Source organism: Suricata suricatta, chromosome 2, assembly GCF_006229205.1.
Source record: "Suricata suricatta isolate VVHF042 chromosome 2, meerkat_22Aug2017_6uvM2_HiC, whole genome shotgun sequence".
Taxonomy (NCBI): Eukaryota; Metazoa; Chordata; class Mammalia; order Carnivora; family Herpestidae; genus Suricata; species Suricata suricatta.
Window position 1 is genome coordinate 127,161,536 of NC_043701.1, and position 8,743 is coordinate 127,170,278.

At 34.2% G+C, this 8,743-nt stretch overlaps 1 pseudogene; it reads right to left on the minus strand.

The window, feature by feature from the left end:
• Positions 1-7,184: 7,184 nt before the first annotated feature.
• LOC115272250 lies at positions 7,185-7,577 on the minus strand (annotated as a pseudogene).
• Between the last annotated feature and the right edge of the window lie 1,166 nt (positions 7,578-8,743).

An 8,743-nucleotide genomic window follows, 5' to 3' on the forward strand; every position in this document is an offset into this window, starting at 1 on the left:
ACATGAAATAGAAGTTGGGGTTTTGATTTTTTACTTTGCTTTTCTGTCATTGTAACTACTGTATTGTAAATGATGGAAAATAATTGCATATGTTAATAAAATAAGAAATAAATCACTGAGGAAAACTATAGAAACTGCATTTTAAGAAGTCTTTAAATTTATATTGTATTCTAGGTTTTAATGATGATATTAACTCTAGCAGTGTGTGACTTTGCCAGCATTTTGATGTTAAAACTTTTTAAAATGTTTTAATAAATGTACTTATAAGTCAGTGTCCAGATGGATCCTTTTTTTTAATTGTTAGATAATTTTTGTTCCTACTTTAGTTTCATACATTTTCAAAGGGCATATATATTTGTTGGGGGTATCATTTTCCTCTTTCCTTTGCTTTCCTTTCCTTTTTCCCCATTTTTTCCTTCCCTTCCCTTTTCTTCCTTCCTTCCTTTTTCTTTCTTTCTTTCTTTCTTTCTTTCTTTCTTTCTTTCTTTCTTTCTTTCTTTCTTTCTTCCTTCCTTCTTTCTTTCTTTCTTTCTTTCTTTCTTTCTTTCTTTCTTTCTTTCTTTCTTTCTCATTCTCTCTTTTATTTTATTGTTATATTTTTTATTTTAGAGAGAGTGTACAAACTGAGGAGAGGGGTAGAGTGAGAGAAAACCCCAAGAAGGCTCTGCACTAAGCTGAACATGGAGCTGGATCCCGTGACCCTGGGATCATGAACTTAGAGGAAATCAAGTGATGGACCTCAGCGCAACGACACACACACTCAGTCACTCTATTTTCCTCTTTCTTAATTGATTGTCTTGGGGGAATTTATAAAAATGCCTCTGTATTGAGAGGGATGCTAAGGAGTTAACAGAAATGTTAATTAACCACAAATATTACAGTTCCATGAGGTTCTTATAGACTAATATCTAAAGTCCATTAATTCCCATGAACAAAAATATTTTTAGTATATGGTCAAGGAAAATTCATATGTCCTCCTGGAAAATTCAAAGGAAGAACTAATGTGTTGATAATGTGGTTGTTTAGAACCTTTGGATGATAAGCTAATGAAACTAATTATGTTACATGCAATCAATGCCAAATTATTTAGTATAGCAGTCTCAGCTTTTTAAACTGGTTATGTCACCATGATACTTTCACCTAATTATATTCCGTCTGATTATTCTAGAAGTTTCCAGAATGTTGGAAAATATGGGAATGTTAACCTAAAAGAGAACTAGAAGATTAAACAAACAAATAGCATCTTATTTTATTTATTTTCAACACACATGCAAATCCTTTTTTGACTCCTTGGAAAGTCTGAAACTTATCAACTTTCTAGAATTTCATATTAGACTGATAGAAATATGCTATGAATTATTGTAAAGCACATAAATTTATTTTGGCAGGTCTTTTAAACAGAATTTTAAAACTACTCATTGTATCATTGGTTTAAATGTCACCATATGCAGGATTATTACTTAACAACAATTTATAAATTGGACTAAGTACAAAATTTAAACTTCATGTCTCTTTTTCTGCCAACTTTGATTCTTTGCATATTTTCATTTGCCGAAATTCTTTCCACACTGTAGTCAACTCTCATACAAATATTTTCTGCCTGTATCCATCTAGATGTAGAGATAACTTTACATATCAGAATGTGTTTTATTTTTCCCAAAAGGAAATTCCTATCACCTATTTCACAGAAAAATTCTTATATAAAATTAAACTTGAAAGGCAGAAGAAAAAGGCTGATTTCTAGATGCTTATCTAAAGATTGAACCAGACTGTAATCTCTATGATATCTCTCTCATTCACCCTTATATCTCCAGAACCTAAGAAAGTGACTTGTATCAACTCTTTAAATAGTTATTGAATTAACAAAAGAATAAGATTGTAAACACAATTCTTATGGATTCATCCATCCATTCATTCACTCATTTAAGAAATAACTATTGGGCAAGGCTAATGATCCAGGCATTGTGCTAGATACTGTGTGTTCTTAAATTTGCTTTGCCAGAAGTTTCAGAAAGAATCTCAGATTGGACTGTTGAAAGCCTTGCTCAGGTTAGGAAGTCAAACCAGGAAGTCCCTAGCAGACTTCATGTGCAGTACCTACAAATTTGAATACATTCCTCTCTTCTCAAGGTCCCCAAATTATCATGAGGTTACTGTGTCTGCCTGGAAGTGAACTTCCTTACTGATCTCTAAGTTCTGACCACTTTTTAAAAGAGGGCTTTGTAATGATTCATTCCATAAAGTCAAGTGAAGTTTCTTAAAATTGTCTGGCAATTCTGATTCAGTAAACATTATTATCAAGTATGACATTCTAAACAAAACCTTGGTTGCATAACTATGGTTTTCAATATGTGCTATTAATAAGGAGGACAAACTTATTGAATCTATGCAAATAATGATATTTCCATGAAAATAAGAATAAATACACAAGTTTCTGAAGTCTGGAGGGATCAGGCAAGGAGATAAAAAATACATGTTTCATTTCTATTTATAAAAACATCCTATTAAATTGTTATGAGTTATAGATAGATAGACCTAGAGATAAAAGATACAGAAAAAAATGATGTTCATTATATACAGAAAATAAAATATTAAACAGCAAAAATATTCCAAACAAAAAACATACTCATCCCTCATCAGTTCATTCTACCCTATATAATGATTATATATTATCAGTTTCATGAAACTGTTTGCTTTTGACTAGAGTTCTGGATAGCCTAACTCCCATGGCTGCAAAGGATGCCATCAGAAGCCTGTATCCAAGATTATTTGGTGTAGTTCTTTCCCATGGTGCCTTGAGACAATCCTTTGTTAGGGTCAAATCTTTTTTGTCTGTGGCTGAATATAAGTGCTTTCAGAGAAGCACCAAAATAAAACAAAACAAAACTATCTGTGGATGACAAGAGATATAAAATTGCTGTTGTTAACTTATTAATGCTAATTTTAAAGGGTAAATATCTGACCAGAGTTTATTACAAAAATAATTCACCTGATAAGAACCACAGTGGTTTATTTGGCAGACTAAACAAAATAAAATCGAGCCAAAAAGCTTTAGACAAAATATCTATAAACATAGTGATTAACTTTGTTTTCAAAGAAGGGTGGATATTGCTATCTAATTTATAAAAATTGATAACATAATCTTTACAGGGAAAAAAGGTTCAGATATAAACTGTAATAATCCCGAGACGCAGTACGCCATGAATATACCAAGCATGTAATTAGAATATAGGAAGAATGTATCAAAATCATCAAGTATACAGATGCAGTAAATCTGGAGTATGTCCTGAAAATCTAAATATCAATAAACTCCATAGGAAAATGATGTAAATCCCCACTTAAGAAGCACAAAGCTAGAAGATGCCTGATACAAATTAAAGAGGTAGAATTACATTAAAGTTCATATTTTAAAATATATGAAAATTATGGTCAGTAACACTATTCTGTTGTACTCAAGCAAAGGAGCACCAGATCCCTAATAAATAGAAACATATCATTGATAGCTAGGACACTGACATATCTCTAGGAACTTTCCATATAGCATTTAATTTTTGAAATAGTTATCACATTTTATTCATATAAATTTTATTTAGAGAAGGCTAAGTGCCTCCTGAATTGGTAATGCTTCACAAGAACTCACTAGTAGTAATATATCGAATTGACACAGTTCTCTAGCATTTTCTTTTTAAAAGGTAAAAGAACAAATCCTTCGTGGTCTTCCTAGGACCCTCTGGGAAATCTCAAAGGCAATTTTAAAAATACAAGACATTGTATTCAATTTTGGAAAAGTAGGTGAACACATTCATTAAGAGACCCAAATACACATAGTTTTACATAGTAAGCTTGTATTATACTCTGTTGAGGCATAGTTGTTTTTATTAAACAAAAACATTAAATGAATCCATTTTATCTAAAGTATATGAACCTGAATTCTTAAGGCATTTGAATTAAGTTCTACATAATTTTTATGGATTTTTATATTATTGAAAGTTTAATTTCCTTATCTCTTTTTGCAGAGTTTAAGAATAATTAATTTATATAAGCACTATTTATATTAAGCTAATTGGAATGAGCTCCTTTAAGATATTTTGTACTCTAATTTGGTAATTCCATCCAGAGGTAGAGAGATGTATTCCACTCTCAGAGAAACATAGGCATATCTGCAGATACAGGTAGGAAGTTGGTAGCTTTAATTATAAAATTTTAGTCCTGAGTCAAGAGTTGACACAGAATTACAAAATTTATTCTTCCATAGCAAAGAGCTGTTCTCTTTATAGTACATATGGATTCAAAATTGATTTGAGCTCAAAATATCCAAATAGACAAACAGAAATGATTAGTAGGCCAGATTCTCTGTTGGATTTTACCCAGTGTAGACAAGACCTTTCATGTAAAATCAATCCATTTACAGAGATCACCAAATGGTCAGACCATAAAACCAAAAGAAGCCCTCACCAGAAATCAACTCAGTAGTCAAAACGAATCAACATTCTCACCTCTAAAATTTCCCCTCACCTCTATAGAGGGGAACGATCTGAATCACAGAGCTAGGAGTCAGACTCACTGTCGGGTCCCTGCATCACAAGCTGTGCATGGCACCTTACCTGGGAGTAAATGAAGATCCAAAGTTGAGGCCTAATCCTATCTGAATCATGACACCCAAAGTGTCAAAGACAAAATGCACTGCATAATTAAGGCAATGAATTTATTCAGGCTTTGCAGTAGTGAGAGCACCCCAGATCCAAGGAAGAGAGTGTTCCAACAAGTCGTTTGCCTTAGACTTTTATAGAGAGAACAAGTTGCAGATGAGGTGATTCACAGTTGGGGTTGTTTTGCCAGTAGGGGAGTTTTAGTTATCTTAGCAATTAATGCTTTTGTCTGTGGTTAGTGTATTAGTTTACTATGTCATAGCTATTTACCACAAATTTAGGGACTTAAAACAACAAAAATTTATTATCTGTGAAATTCTAAGACATAATACATTTAATTCCTTTTTAGTCTCTAGTGGTTATCTACATTCCTTGGACCATAGCCCTCTTTCTCCATCTTCAAAGACAGCAACATCAGAGGAGTCTTTATCACATTACTACCTGTCTAGTTTTTATTTTCTTCTTCCCTCTTCCACATTTAAGAATGCTTGTGATTATATTTAGTCCATCCTAATAATCCAAGATAATCTCACTATTTTAAGGTGATCTGATTAGCAACCTTAATTTCACTTTAAACCCTAATTCCCCTTTGCATGTAACCTCACATAGTCATTAGTTTGCTTACCACAGTTAACTTCAGGGGACAGTATCAAAGAAGGTCAAAGAAGTGGATACCCAAGTGTCTGGATCTGGCCTTGTCAGTAGGTAAAAGGAAAAGAGGAAAGGGCTGCTTTGCTCTTGTCCTAGATAAATAAGGCAGCCATTCACAACTCTTGTAAGAGTCCTGAAAAAGAGTGTACAATGAGGTATCTAAGTTGTATGATGATGATGTATTCTTTGCAGTAAGCCATTTCTTGAAAAACAAAATGGGATGGGACAGGGGTGTGGGGGGGGATATTTTTAAATTGTTCTTTTCTGGGAGCTCAGGGCTCAGATAAAGTCCAATATTGTCACTGCCATAAACTAGAAAAAAAGAATAATTAGAAAAAGAAAAGTGAAGAGGAAGGAGTAATAAGAATGGAGGAGTCGAAGCTAAGGCTTCAGGTCTAGACAGCTGGAGTTTGATTTCCAGCTCTTCTGCTTACAAAAATTGTGATCTTCAGAAAGGGACTTAAACATTATAAGCCTTAATCCTTATCTTTAAAATGAATACAGTATCTACTTCATAGTTTTGTTGAGAGGGTTAATGAGCTTATATATGTAAAGGGCTTATTAAAGTGCCAGGAAGATAATTAAATGTTCTATTAATGTTATCTGTTGATAAATGATTAATGAATCACTCCAATGAAATAGCAATTGGGTAAAAAAATGATATGAAATATGTTATGCTGAATGATCTTCCAGTTCTTAATAATTATCAAATTTTTATGAGTCCTTGATATATGATGAAAGAAATAATTATTTACCTCTTTTCTTTCCTTAACAGTAAACCTCCTCACAATACAGCTCAATCACTGAGATAAATCCAATTTGTTTTTGATAGTTGAAACCTTGAAGATATTATGTATATATTTGAAATACTAGCCAAATTGCCAAGACTATGCTAAGATGAGGATCTGGCAAGGTAGAGGACTTCTGATGTGAGTGGCCAGGTGGAGCCTAGGGTGTTCTTGAACTAAAGCAACTACACAGGGGGTCTGATTCTGAGTTTCCTGTAAAGGTTCCATTCTGAGGTTTCAGTATCTCCTGCCAAAGATGGAGGCTGGACTGATAACACATTATTTTTCAAAAAAGTTAAAAATGTGACTCTTATACAAATATAAAATAATTGTGCCAATGGTTTAACGAACCCATCAGTTAAGGGAGGAACCATCAAATTAAAGCTTTAGAGAACTGCCCTTACAGAGATTTTACCTTCTCTAGGAGCAAAGTTCATTTGCATTGCTATCAGTTTTCTATAACTTCTATCTGTATAGAGATGTAAAATAACCCAGTCAACAAGTCTCATCAAAGATTCTGAACCCCTTTGCCCCATAGGATCAGAAACAGAGGATAGGCTAAGCAATGGTGAATTATCTCTTTGGCCTATGTCCAAGTCTTGGGCAATTTTTCTAATGATTCAGGACACTAAATCAGAGTTGAAAAGTAAAAGGTGTGGAGAGAAGTCAGGCAGTATCTTGCAACTGAATTTTAGGAATTTATTATGAGTGAATCAGAAAGTACTTCAGGATTGGATAGTATTCTGGAGGTGATCCCAAACATGCTTTTTTTGAAAATTTCAGTGGTTTAGATTAATTCTAAAGGAAGCTAATTTTTTTTAGCTTATGGCATATCAGTTTTGTTTAACTTTGTTTCTTTGACATGTATTTCAGTATAAAATGCAGTGTTTTTATATGTCCTGAAAGATCTTTGGGGCAAATGGTGGTCAACAGGTGCCAAGTTCATATTAGCAACTATTTTTAAAAAATATTTTTAATTTTTTATAGGGCAGTAGCTTAAGGGGCCCTAGACGACTTCTATGAAGGAAAATAAACCTTTTTTTGGGGGGTAGTTTTATGGTTTTATTAACACAAATATGATGTGCACATACACTGTCTATTCATTTTCTTCGCTGTGCAGGCTGGCATTGAGATTCGTGACTCTGATGGCCAGTTGGCCTGCTCTCTCCACAGTGGCTTTACAGTTCTTGGAGGAGACATTGTGAGTAAGATTTGTTGCACATCAACAGCACTTCAAGCTCCTTGACGTTGTGGACTAGGAACTTCCGGAAGCCACTGGGCAACATGTGCTTTGTTTTCTTATTGCTCCCATAACCAATGTTGGGCATCAAGATCTGGCCCTTGAATCTTCTGCGCACCCTATTATCAGTACCTCTAGGTTTCCACCATTTGTGCTTAATTTTGACTTATGGATCTGACTGGTGCCGATCAACTTCTTGGTCTTCTTTTTAACGATCTTGGGTTTCACCAGAGGTCTGAGGTCGGCCATGATACCACGTAACAGAGGCCTGCCACCTCCGCAGGCAGCACGGAGGAAGAGAGGGGAAGGTGTCTAGGGAGGGCTGATGGGACTTAACCTCTGGAATAAAGCTTTTATAATCTTTAGAAGAACGATCTTTTTGACTGCAAATATTTGGATGTACCAGGTAAAAAAGAATAACTGGAAGAAAGAAATTTGCCTCTCTACATATTTCCTCAGGGAAATAGAAGTGGGAGAACGTTGCATTTCTATTATTCTCCTGAATTTTTAAAAAATTAATTAATTTTTAAATTTGCATCTAAGTTAGCATATCATGCAAAAATGATTTCAGGAATAGATTCCTTAATGCCCCTTACCCATTTAGCCTATTCCCCTTTCCCACAAACCCTTCCAGCAGCCCTCTGTTTGTTCTCTATATTTAAGAATCTCTTAATTCCTGTTTTTATATTATTTTTGCTCACCTTCCCTTATGCCCATCTGTTTTGTATCTTAAATTTCTCATATGAGTTAAGTCATGTGATATTTGTCTTTGACTTATTAATTTTGTTAGCATAATACCCTCTTGTTCCATCCTTGCAAATGGCAAGATTTCATTCTGTTTGGTTGTTGAGTAATATTCTACTGTATATATATGTCACATCTTCTTTATCCATTCATTGTTGAAAGACATTTGGGTTCTTCCCATACTTTGGCTATTGTTGATAGCACTGCTATAAACATTGAGGTGCATGTGCCCCTTCCAAATAGCACACTTGTATCCCTTGGATTAAATACCTAGTAGTGCACTTGCTGGGTGGTAGAGTGGTTGTATTTTTAATTTTTTGAGGAACCTCCATACTGTTTTCCAGAGTGGCTGTACCAGTTTGCATCCCCATCAATAGTGCAAAAGAGATCCTCTTTCTCTGTATCCTCGTCAACATCTGTTGCCTGGATTGTTCATATTAGCCATTCTGACAGGTGTGAGGTGGTATCTCATTGTGGTTTTGATTTGTATCTCTCTGATATTGAGTGATGTTGAACATTTTTTCATGTGTCTGTTGGCCATCTGGATGTCTTCTTTGGAGAAGTGTCTATTCATGTCTTTTTCCCATTTCTTCACTGGATTATTTGTTTTTTGGGTGTAGAGTTTGATAAGTTTTTTATAGATTTTGGATACCAACCCTTTATCTGATATG